This window comes from Armigeres subalbatus, chromosome 3 (assembly GCF_024139115.2).
Source record: "Armigeres subalbatus isolate Guangzhou_Male chromosome 3, GZ_Asu_2, whole genome shotgun sequence".
In the NCBI taxonomy this organism is placed as follows: Eukaryota; Metazoa; Arthropoda; class Insecta; order Diptera; family Culicidae; genus Armigeres; species Armigeres subalbatus.
This window is the reverse complement of record NC_085141.1, coordinates 427,297,081-427,310,506: the sequence shown is the minus strand read 5'-3', so window position 1 is coordinate 427,310,506 and position 13,426 is coordinate 427,297,081. Positions and strand designations below refer to the sequence as shown.

Here is a 13,426-nt window from a genome sequence, read left to right as displayed (position 1 = left end):
GATAAAAACAAAACAACATAAGTTCAGCACAATTCACGTAATATTTACGAAACTATAGTTAACGAGCATCCTATTCAACTACTACAATGTGGAATTCGACCAACAGGTAATTTTTGAAGAATTTTTGTAATCAATTTTATTTTGAAACGGTGCTTAACCCCTCCATAATAGGTCGTTTTACCCTAATTGCGTGACTTTGGCATAGATTATTGTATGTATGAATTTAGTTCCGATGGTGGTCCTGGGGTACGATTTGCGACACTCCCCCACTCGATAGTCCTGTACGGTTTTATTACGCTGTGAAGTCGATCTTTTGATGTATGGCAGAGAGGAAGACAGAGAGAACTCTGATAAGCTCACCGATCATAAAGTGACCGGTTCGCTCTCCGCCGCGCGGCAGTCCGGTCCGGAGCGTATTTGCACAACGCAGCGGCGAATCTAGTGTGCCGTGTATCGCGTGCTTGTGTGTGGTGCTGCTGCTGCTGCTAGGTGCCGGGTTACTACGATTGTTTAACCTGTATCATCTTTATCAAACCAGCTCGCTTACACGGGACGGTCGGTGCGGCGTCCGAGAGCACGAGCGGGTACGGGGGAGCGCGAAAAATTCAATATAAATATCATTTACCTGTCAGCGACTAGTGATGAGTATTAATCGTTCATCAGTCGCTCCCGGTGTGTGGTGCTGATACCTCAGCTTCCAGTGTCCAAAACAAAATTTCCATCTGCTCCAGAGTTGGGAAGATTTTGGATCCGCCTCATCGATCTTGCTTCACACTTGCTTTTCCAAACTGAAAATGAACCTTTCAACAATGACGATCATCACCAACATCAGCAGAAGTCAACGTTGACCAACGCCAACTGTGTGTTTTGCTTCGTCAAAACGTAAGTATATTTATTTTTGTTTGGAAACTGTATACGATCAAGTGCTCAGTGGTCATTAGCTGTGATTGTCCAAATGTGCTTTTGTGTATGATCGGTGTGAATGATTTCCAAGGCAGTTTAAAATTCCGCTGGCGCTCTCTAAATAAAGATTTGACCTCCAAAACTTTTTGATCTTTGCGATCTCATTTGTGAATGATTAGGCGAAAAAACAGATTTTCGCGATTAATGGGCGGGTCAAGATCGTTTTGCGATTTCACTGTAATTATTTAATCGCATCATGTACCAAATTTCTGTAAGCTGATCATTATCGCTGTTTTCGGTTGTAGCATTGGATTTAATACACCACTCGACATGTGCCGGACAACCATAAGAAAAAAAAAATCCTGAGTGTCTAAAAACTAAAGCAGTGTTCGGTGCTGCGACGGTCGAGCTATTTTTGAACTGTACACGTTTCAGTTGATCGTCAGAGGTTGTCGTTTTCGGTTGAGAGAAAGGTGAACCGTCGGCTAGACCTATTTACATTATTTTTTATTTTGAATTATGCAGACATGTGCACCATTGACGATTGTGCTCACGCGAGTGTTTTAAGTGATATGTGCAATGTTTAGAACATTTTTGCACTGTGAAGTGAGAAAAGAAAGGTGGTGGAAGGTCAATCGAATCGGACCTATATTCTACTGAAAGTGAGCATCAAAATCAAACATCTGAATCGAACTAACTGTTGCGCAACGTGCAAGCAAAGCAGATCAGCATAAAAGTTCTCACCACGGCTTCCCGCTATTGTATGTTAATTTTTGCCAACCAATCATCCGTGATTGAAAGAATAAAAGGTACGAATAAATAGTTATTTGCTCGGCGAAGTGTTTTTGCATTGTCCAGTAGTACAGCTATTCGTGGATGATTTGTGCGCGTTCATTGACTGCCCGAGAAAGGCTGATCAAAGTGCTTCGGTGAAATTCCCCTTTTCTCGTTGCTAAGGAGGGCATTGATAAGTCCGACTTACTTAGCTTGGCGATATAGTTTTATTCGTTACTATTATGGTTGATAGTGTTAAGAGATATAGTGATTGCGTGGCATCAAAGTGTACAATGATCATAGTGAACATAGTTTTCATTGGTGCGTCATAACTCATAAAAAGTGGCGGCTTGCTATGATTGATTTAGGCAGCATGTTGAAACAGTTGTTCCAATAGTCTCCGTTACCGTCGACGTTCGATTGCCGGTTGAACTGCCTAAAAGCGGATGCAGATAACATGGATTCGATCTAGCGGCATGCCACAGCGTACTTCCCGCTCCTTATCGCATCTGCGGAACTTGTTTGGTACGCACGGTGCCGGTGCCATGCCCGAGGACAGCCGATACAACAACGTGACATTGACTTTGAACGTTTGAGCATCGCACTCGCATCCGAGAGCATCAAACGATGCGCACAGGCGCAGTAGCAGCAGTGCGTTGTTTCATGCACGTTGCGTAGAATGCTTTGTGCGTTATCGTGTAGCAAAAATGAATTTCCGAGAGTTGGAAGCCTTTCATGGAAAAACAGGCTGAATTTGTGCGATGACAGCAGTGTTCGGATGGGACGTGACTTTCCGGCGGGACGTGCTGGAAGAATGCCAGCCGAAACATTGTAGTCTCATCACTCGTTGCTCGCCATTGTCCAAAATCCACCAACCGCAGCCAGCCACACAGATGGCAGCAGAGTGACACTCTGGTTCCGTGCAGCTTGCGGGGTATAATTATTGTGCGGGGCGAAATTGTTAAAGGGGAACATCAACTTTTGCATAAAGTGCCACCGGGCAGAGTAAAAAAAAAGGTTTGCCTACTGTTACGCGATTCGTTGCCAGGGTAACTTGTTTTCGCACTTGGCGAACCACCAGAAGAGACGGAAAACGAAAGTGCTGTCGGTTGGAGTCGAACCTAACGCCAACGGTCAAACTTTAGGGCTGCACGTGTGTGAATCAAACTGAGCCTGACTTGGTCGTCAAATTTGAGCCTTCGGGGAGTATCGGGTATCGGGCACCAGAGCCTAGGACTGGAGGAAGAGGAATGTACATAATGTGCCAGAGCTAGAGCGTTCGCCGGCGTGTGTGCGGTAGAATTCGGAGAAGGACCGGCCGAATTGGCGAGGGTTATCGGGAAGCAGAAACAGGAACGGAATGCGGACAGCGTGAGTGGGCACTTAAGAGACGGGAAGATAATTGCAATCGTGCGATCTTTGGAGAAATGGATTTTCGTTGGTCCATTGTGTTCGGGACTTTTCGCAGAGTGACGATAGATTATGATGAATGATCGGTCTGGGCGGGGAGTGCTTGGACTGCTTATGTAATTTTTTTACGGGCTGACCAGCAGATGCGAAAAAATAGATGGGATTATCGAGATCAACCTGATCATTCTGATACCAAGTTGTGATCACTTACTCTAATGATTTCGAATTCTTGAAGTCGTATGCAGTTTCTTTGAAACTAATTTATTCAGTTGTTTATTTATGCTTTAGTTATTTATATTTTTTTATTGGTGTCAGCTTCAATATAGTAAAAAATATGATTATTGCTATAAACAAATCTTCACCAAAGCGTTTTTGTTTCGGGGCATTAAGCTTCAGTTTGATTTAATGAATTTTAATTCGTATCAGTGCTGATATCCTTGTGTATGTTAAGACAAAAATAATTTGGAATAAAAAGAGTTACATGTGCCAAGATCGCTTGATATTGGCGAGGCCCTGGATTTGTGATAATTATTTTGAATTGCCGGTATTGGTATTTGTTCATACGCATTAATTTGAGAGATCGTTTCGCTCCACCGCGTATCAATCTATTGCTTTAATTAATTACTCCCCGTCCTGTCGTCATGCTTTTGTGTCATTTTTGACACGGGCCGCAACTGCCGTGGATGTTGTTAATGGTTGACGTTTTATAACGGCCATAATCAACTGGATTTGCGTCACCGTAGGATACATTGAGCTATTCTGATTTTTTTTCCAATCGTTATCAGGTTCATATTTGCATGCCGGCTGACTGATCTTTTATTCTATTCGGCAGCTACTGGTTTGCTAATATTGAATATAAATATATTGGGGTTGGGGCCATCCAGACACCACGTGGTCATATTTTTGAAGATTTTCAACCCCCCTTCCCCCCATTTGGCTTATCGTGGTCATTTTGCAGACCCCCCTTCCCCCTATGACCACGTGGTTTTTCAAGTTCAAAAATTAAAAAAAAAACCTTATTTAACCAAAACATATGGTTAATCCGATCAATTTTGAAGATGGACAATTTCAATTGATTCAAAATTAAACTAAACAAAATTAAACTTAAACTAAATTTTTTTTAATAACTATAAAGTTGATCACTGAATATCCCTATAGATTCCTTAGAGTATTTGGGACCTTCCATAGCTCTGGAGCTACTGGAAATTCTTAAGATATTAACCTCAGCGAAGCATCTGATCTGAACTTATACAATGAAAGGTTTATCAGAGAATCACAAAGTTAATATGTAATATTAGAGATGCAAATGAGACCTCCTACTGTTGTTTCTTTTGAGTAGCATTCCTGTAGAAATTTCAGTATTGTTTTCAGAATCATCAATATTAGAAATAAATAATTATAAAATATTTATTTTTAATTGTTCATTGCTAATATTGATTTATTCATGAAAATTTTACCTACAAAGAAATCAAAATGACATCCCGAAGAAGAATGAATTCCCGATGAAATTTTGAAATGATTTCTGGTTCAAATTAAAAAAACATGAACCTTGAGAATTCTAAAGATTTATTTTGAAAATCTAAAAAAATTTTTCAAGGTAATCCATAGACTCTTCCGTGGAAATTCTAAATAATGCCTCGAATAAAAAATACTTGAAAAATTAAAAAAAATGTGATAGAACTCACAAAGAGCGTAAAAATGTATTCCGAAAAATTTTCATTTCAAAATTCCAAAATTAAAAAAAAAAATCAACGGAAATATCAAAGTGTTTCATGTGACATTGGTTCCATATTCCAACTGGAAGTTGGTCTGCTTTTCAACTTAGTATATTCTATTAGCATTTCCTCAGTTATAAATTGAAAGCTTTTATATGCCAGCCATTGCACGATTATATATCTTGTGTAGTAAGTACGATGGATACACTATACCTCGGGTGTCGAGAATGTTTCCCACCCGAAAACATCCTAGACAGGAACGAGAATCGTACTCGTCATCTCCGGATTGGCAATCCTACGCCTTTGCTCGCAAGGCTAACTGGAGACTGAACATTTTGAAGTGCACTCTTTGAAATGTTCGAAAAACTTCTTTTGTAAATGAAGAAGAATTTCTGGTGAAGAATCGGAAGAACTTGTCGAAGAAACTCATTAGAATGTTTTTCCACCGAAAATTATATGTATTTCCCACAGGACTGTTTTTAATTTTCAGACAGAATTCACATGGAATTTTTTTTCGGAGTTTGAGGGAAAATTTTTCGGAATTAACACTGGAGATGTTTTGTTTTTGTTTCATTACTAATTTGTAGCAAAATTTCTAAGCAAAATTTTTCAGAGAGAATTGTTCAAAAAAATCTGAATGCCAGCACTTTATCAGGATTGTATGATGATGATGGTCCCGCCACATACCCTACAAAGGTTTGAGCTAGACGATTTATCTTTAAGATAATTAATTGAATTTAATTTTTCAACAAATTAATCAGATTTGCAACACAAAACAAAACGATCTGATTACCATTACAGATATAAATTTCTTACCTTTCCATTACTATGCAGCAAAATTTGAATGTAAAAAAACTGTTTATTTCATCTATAGATTCTCATAAGTATCAGTAGTGATGCTTCGAGTGCATAAAAATGCAAAACTTGTGATACCTCTCGCACAGATTTCAAAAGTTCCACCAAGAATCGCGTTTCATGTTATTACAAGTAACGTTATCCACTCGAAAGCATCAATAATAATCTAATAGACTATGTCGTTGTCAACAAAATCAAAACTTGTGTTACCGCTCCGTCGATATCAAAAGTTATCAACCGCGGAAACCAAACTCTACTAGATAGCCTATTACTAATCCGCAGAATCATTGAAACATCTGAAAAAGCACAAGTCTGTACATAAATTTAAAAATCATTCATATCTGCTTTACGCGCGCGAGACTCAAACTTTTGTAGACTACACAAGAAAAAGGTCAAATTACAATTACGTCAATAAATATAAAATCCATCATCATCGTCGAGGCGAACAAAATAGTTTATTAGTGCCTCAATAATTGAAAAACACAATTGTCCAAACAAAATATCCGTAGGTCAAACTTCGTCAAGATACAATTATTAATGATTTTTAAAAAGTCAACTAAGTAGCTGCTTAAAATACAGCTTTTACGTGTGAAGTAATGTCAAAGTTTTTACAGGAAATTTCTTTACTTGATTTTTCCTGAATATCCACAAAAAAATTCTTTTGAATTTTTCTTCTTAAGATTTTTTCTTGAATTATTGTAAAAACATAACATTTTTCAAAATTGTAGCTGCAGTCCGCTGATGAAAAAGTGTCGGCGGCGTGATGCCAAAAACCATCTGCGGCGGTTTTTTAAATATTTTCCATTTTCCTGTCCATTTTTTTATGCGTTATCGATTTTCTCGATGCGCACCTACGTCTTTAACGCTGAGTTGAAAAGACGCTACGTGGTATCGGCCCTTAGATGCGCTTTGCGTTTAATATTCAATCACTAAATTTTAATGATTTGTATTTTTACACCGCTATTGTTATTCACCAAAAGTTTTTCGTGTAAAAAAACCACGTGGCTCGAGCAACACCCCCCCCCCATGTGGCTTATCGTGGTCATTTGCCAAACCCCCCCCTCCCCCCATATATGACCACGTGGTTTCTGGACGGCCCCTTGGGATACTGTGAGAAGATGATGAAAACAGTTTTTGCATATGGATAGTGATGCTTTAAATTACCGTCATCTTACATATCCTCCAATGTAATAATCGAAGCATGGAAATAAACGCATACAACACGGATGTATGTGAGTCTTTTTAATAGGAACCAGTGGGTCAGGACACCGCATCGAATGCACTCGAATTCATCTATCAAAAACCTCTTATCGTTAAACCTTGACGTACGAGACAGAAAAAAAGTGGAAGTGTACATTTAACTCACTTTTTTTAAAAGTTGTGCCACGCTAATTTTGAGTAGGGAAAGCAATACAATTTTATTCAACCGGTAGGTAAAAAAGAACCGTGTCCGACCTTCTGTTTTCAAGATTTATTCTTATCCAAAGTTTTGAGCATCTCCAAACAGCAAACACGTTTGAGAATGTGAGCATTAGTTACCTAGGTTGGTTTGTTGTCATCAAAATTTTCCGAGGAAGCTTGAAATTGGCTGATGAAAGTTTCCCTCCACTACTACTAAAATTAATTGAACAGCTGCCTAAGTATGTGTGCAGAATAATGAATGGAAATTTATTTCCGTTATGAAGAATAACGGTTCCACTTGATAAGGTACCGACTGTTTATTTCGCTTCATTTCGATCGATTTACCTCCAGCTGACAGAAGCGGCGAAAGTGTAGACAACAACCAAGTTCACAGTGCTCATAATCTGTCTATACACTGACGGTGTGCAGCATGTCGTGTGAGACGTTTTTCACTAGCTGTTACGATGATACACAGATTCGGGGTCTGTAATCTTTTAAAAGGCTTGCGAGATGCACCGGCGCTGATGATGGATGTTAACTTGTTTTTCAAGGCTGTATGCAAAAAAAGGTGGTCCCCAGTGGAATTTGAGCGAGAACGAACCATTTTATCGTTACTTATCTGTGAGGGGTGCTTCTCAGATTCTGTTTTCACGCACTCGTATCAGATTGCGATAAACTTGTTTTCATGGCTTGTTATGATTGAGAGAAGTCTCATCGCTCATTATCAATTGAGACCGAATTCTGCATTTCTTTGATACGAACGGCTTCACATATACTGAATTTTGTCCAAAACTGCTGAATGGTCTCCCAGATGTAAACCTCTTGGATTTATTTTATGTGGTTACGATTTTTTACAGCGATTGATTGAAGTGCTGCATACCCAAGTAACATTTTAAGTCTTATAACACTCTTCAAAACCATAATTTACTCTTCAAGAGTATTATAAAACCAAAATAAAACCAAAATGTTACTGGGGTAAATAGTGCTGCAAGTGGGATGGGCCCGGAGGATTGAGACTCTAAATATATTCACAAGGCTAAAAGCAGACCCTGCTTATTTTGAAACCTCTTTTAAAAACTATTAAATTCTACACCTTATCAATTGAACTATACCGATTTATTTTTTAAATAAAACTCTGATATTTTCATCTCAATCCTAGATGCAGCTCCTGTTGTTTCGGGGAAATCATTAGTGAGCGATAGCTTAATCTAATGCTCATTAGTGCATACCCAAAACTAACAAGCTTTTCAGTTTTTTTTTATAACAAATATGCTTTACTCACATGCATATATATTTTGAAACAGAAGTTTTTTTTTATCAAAATGGAAAAATTTGAATTTCTGCTTAATACTGCAAAGGACTTTGGGAGTGGAACATTCATTATGTAAGGGATCCCTCATAGAAATATTTATTTCTTTTTTTCCGTAAATGCTTAATGATTTTCCAAAATATATTCTGATGACAATTTGGACATTCGAGACTGCGCATAAGCTTTGGATATTCCATCAAGAAAAATTGTGATTTATTAAAGATTTTCATTATTCTGAGTTTGTCTTTTACCGGTTGGTAGCTAAACGGATTTTTGAAATTTCGAACACATTCTTTAGGTTTCGATATGATTTTTGGGTTTCAGATTTATAAACTTTGTGAGTCAAATTAAATACATGTCGAAAAATTATTTAAATAACTTTCTATCGTAAAAAAGTGCCATTTTCACACACAAGCGAAGTTTTTCGGAATAAGTTCGAACCCATGTTAAACATTATTGCACCTTATTTTGTACGACTTGCCTCAAACTGTGTTTTTCCAGTGGTGAAAAGGGGCGGAAAATGCAAAAATAAATATCAAAAAGAATAAAATAAAACAAACTCCTCAGATTTCATTTGTATTAAGACGAACTATTCCATTTAATTCCTTCACTTTGTAAAAAATGATCAGTGTCTCATACTTGACGCGACTTGAGAGATTAAAGACGCCATTACCATCATTACTGTTGAGGTCGTAGGTAATGAAATTAAATAATTCATTACAGGTTATTGCGCTTTTTGCACTTTATAAGAGTTTTGCGAGATTTTTTTCTCACAGTCATCTTTTTCTCACACTCAATACACCCAAAAAAGTTTGATTTTCCGTGTATAATATTTGTGTGTGAGTGCTCAATCTGAAAACAAATAGACGTCAAATCATGGCGGGAATCGATTTAGTGTGCACGCTTACATGTGACTAACGAGTAATGGGTTATAATTGGGTAATTTACAGTAACAAAAATCGATCATCCCGAAATGAGAGTGAGTGTGAGAAAAAGAAGCGGGCAAATCACAATCTACACATAACTCTTCAAATTGGTGAAATCGGCAATAAGACATTCCACTAAATAAGCATAAATAATTGTCTTTTCATCGGATTTGTTGAATAATGTTTTGGTTATTCATAATTTTTGCGGTAGTTATCGTCCCTTTAAATTAGAATTTTCGTCCAATATATATTAGAGGGAGAAATAATTCTAAAAAAAAAATTGAAGATAACTTCAGATAAAAGTAAATTTTTGTCACTCCAAATGAAATTCAAAGTCTCTATTTGGTCCGTTTTTCGCCAGTGTAAAGTCACTATCTTGAGTGACATTGTCCGCTACCAACCCTGTAAATGATAAAATCTGATTGATGTACGATACGGAAAAAGTACTGAATTACATATTCAAAACTTATCTTTAGTACAGACTTAAACTTTTTTTTTCTTCTTCTTTATTAAAGAGGCTTTCAGCTCTAAGCTGGTTCACCTCTGGAAGACTTAGACTTTTTTAAGATCGTACATCGATCAAATTTCAAGAACCTTTTTTCTATAATTTATAACCAGTATTTAACGATGATCTATCTGTGCCATGGGATCTGTCAAAGTTAACACCATCGGTTGTCTTCTTATTTTTACTTGGATTCGGATATGAAAATGTGAATGTTTTTCATTCGTTTCTTTGATTTTTTGCATGGAAATAACAACAAAAGTCAATACAAAGTTAATTGTTCAACCCAAGTTGGTTGCCAAATACTCGCTAAAGTGGAGAGAAAGACGGAGGTCCTTCGTTTTCTCGTGATACTTTACATTTCTTTACTTAATGCGACACTGTGATGATTTTTACGCGGATTTTGAATTCGTATTTTTTATGCGATTTTTTACGACATTTTCGGGATCTAACTTAATCTTTTCTTCGTTTTTCCGTGAATTTTTTTAAAGCGATTCTACGTCGGTTTCGGAGTTTAACCATGGAAAATGTTACACATTTATAAGACTTTACAATTTTTCCATTTGATTCCACTATAATCAAGTAGCAAACGAAATACGTATCTGTTGATACAAAAAAGTTGATTATAGTGGAAGAAAATGGAAGAAAATCGAATAAGGTCTGTATAATACACAAATTGTTTTCATTTGTTAATAGATAGAATAAGGATTTCACATAAAGTAGGGCAGATTATGCCATCATACGCCCGCTATACATTTTTTTTGTGCCACCAAAACAAAACAAAACATTCCGAAGCTAGCGAACGACTGCGTGAAAAGCAAAATCACGAGCAAACGCGCAGTAATAAATGTATTCGAACAATACAAAACAGATCAAATCGTTCCCAAATTCTCAGTCGATTGCAAGCTGTGCATGACTGCATGCAAGTCAAGGTCACGATCAAATGCGCACTAATTAATCTATTTGTACCACCTGAAACAGAACAAAACGTACTGAAACTCGAGAACGATTGCTTGCATAGCAAAACTACATTCAAACGTACACTCGAACCTCTGCCATAGATACTCAAAATTCCAATTATATTCCGCATGAACTCTCAGTATTGCAGTAACTGATAAATTATTTCCCATCCCCGATAGATCATTAAGACTAATAAGCCTGATCATATTGCGAGCATTTACGAAGTATTTGATGTGATAAATCACAATAAGAAATGAAACGAAAATAAGATGAGTGAAATTTGACATCAAGATACTCTTTATCATGTCAAATACCTCGTAAATGATCGCAATCTGAAAAGACTATAATGATCCTATATTTAAAGATATGAGAATATTTTTCCCAGTTGATTGAGCAGCGCTGTTATTTTGGTAAACAAACGCTGCTAACATTTGTCGCTCATTCGTTAGTCGCTAGTTCATCGGATTTATTTTATTCCAATTGCAATACCTACCTTAAGTTCTCCTAGGAGCAACGGATTTAAAATAAAAATGTATGTTATTCAAAAATAATTTTCAATGTCAGAATATGATTCTGCATAAAAATTTCGGAATGCTCTTACTAATAATCTTCCTAAGAGTAGCCGTTTCCGAGATATTTCGAATTTTATTTCATAAGTGTCAAAGAATTAAGAAAATACGCCATTTTCATAAGTTGTTCGAGATGCTCCATCAACAAAATTATATTAGACTCAATATACTTGGATATCCCAACAACATACTCTATAACATTCTCATGGTTGGACGAACAGTATGAAAGTTTTAAGTTAAAAGTAAGAAGTTTTTTATTTTATAAAAATCAAACCTTCAAAATTAAAAAAAAAATCAAATATTGCATTTTTGGGAAAATTTTATTGTTCAGGATTAGTTATCATTTCTTTATGTAAAAAAATACATTTTTCAGTGTATATTTGTTTCGCAAAACCCATTTGACCACCTACCATACCCACTCAGATACTTTATAACGAACGGTTTCCGAGATACAGTATTTCAAAAACATTGATATCGAAAACGAAAACGCCCTTCTCAAAAGTTTTTCTCGAATTTAAACGATCTATCCTCATGTCAAAACACTTTTACTGCCATACTGTATATGTTCGCATAGTTTCAGCCATATTCAACACACAAAAAATTGTCATTTACCACTTTGGCGTGGAACCGCTCATAAACGCCAACATTGTTCGGATTTTCTGCCATTTTTTTACTTTACGTCTTGAACTTCCGAGAGAATTATTCGAAAACTCCAATAGGTATTTCTTCGGACATTCCCATTGAAATTCCATCGTAAAAAAATAAGATTTTCTGTAGGATAGTTTTTTTAATTCTCTTGGAAATTTCCATGGATATTCCTATAAGAATTCTTCAAGATATTCTTGCAAACATTCCATTGGGAACTTTTTCTGAAACTCTTATTGGAAATCCTTTCAGGTTCTCTTTCATAAATTTCATCAAGAATTCATTCGGAAATTCTTTTAGAAATACTAAAATTGTAAACCTTTCTTCTGAATTCCCACTAGACAAAAATCCGCCGGAAATTTCTTTGGACATTTCTCCAGGGATTCCTTCGGAATGTATTTCGGGCAAGCCTGTGCAAATTTGGTGAGATTTTTCTACGGTATTTCCTCCAGTAAATCCTTTGAACATATTAGAAATAAAAACCAGTTAATCCTTTGGATTTTCCCTAAGGAACTCCTTCGGAAATTTCTTCAGTATTACCATAAAATTTCTTATGGAATCTTCCAGAAAGTTTGTTGGATCAACTCTTTTGGAAATTTATTGAAGAATGAAATAGTTTTCGATGGAAAACCTGTACGAGTTTGCGGAGAAATTCTTAAAGGAGGTTTCCTAAAAAAAATTGGAATTAATTTCTGAAGAGATTTCCGAAGGAATTCCAAAGGACTTTCCGAATACTTAAAGAATCTCTGAAAAAAAAGACAGGGACACCGTCTTCGACCAGAGGTCGTATAGACTGAACACTTAACACAGACAACGGACAGGACACATAACACCCAGTGGAGAATTTTTCGATCACGAAAAGTTTTCTCTTTACCGGGGCGGGAATCGAACCCACACTCCATAGTACATGCGTCTAGACGATTGACGTCGCTATCTTCGCGGCCACGAAACCTACAAAGAAGCGTTGGAAGCGTTAGTAAATGATTTTTTAGGAGAAATGTTCGAAAGAATTCCTAAAGTTCTGAAGAAATTCTAGAGGGATATTTTTAAGATACTCCAAGAATTTCTTTCATGAGTTTCAGAAGGAATTCTTTGAGGAATCATTGGAGGAATTACCGAAAAAAATACTGAAGGAACTCCAAAGGAATATTCGGAGGATTTTAGTTCTAAGTTTTGTTTTAGGTTTTTGGGATAGTTGCCGATGAAATTTATGAATTCCTCAACAAATTTATGAAAATCTTTGAAATATCTGAAGGAATTCCCAAGACAAAATTCGAAGGAATTCTTAAATCAATTTCTGAAGAAATTCATAAAATAATTCGTAAAGCAATTTCCAACGGAATTCTTGGAGGAAGTTCTGAGGGAAATTCCCAGGGATCGGATTTCTCACTCACTCACACGACAACAGATCTCTCCACCATTCATTTTATCCGGATAAATAACAGTGCGATTAACTC

General features: G+C 36.7%; 1 protein-coding gene across 2 annotated transcripts in view; it reads left to right on the top strand.

Annotated features, from left to right (window-relative positions):
- Window positions 1–431: 431 nt before the first annotated feature.
- LOC134227458 (putative inorganic phosphate cotransporter) overlaps window positions 432–13,426 on the top strand; it is a 90,907-nt gene continuing 77,912 nt past the window's right edge. The window contains exon 1 of one of the 2 annotated variants that reach the window (XM_062708974.1): window positions 432–882. The gene's annotated coding sequence lies outside the window, so the exon portion shown is untranslated. Of the gene's footprint in view, window positions 883–1,379; window positions 1,713–13,426 lie in introns of those variants that run through there. The other variant, XM_062708975.1, reaches the window with a different exon arrangement.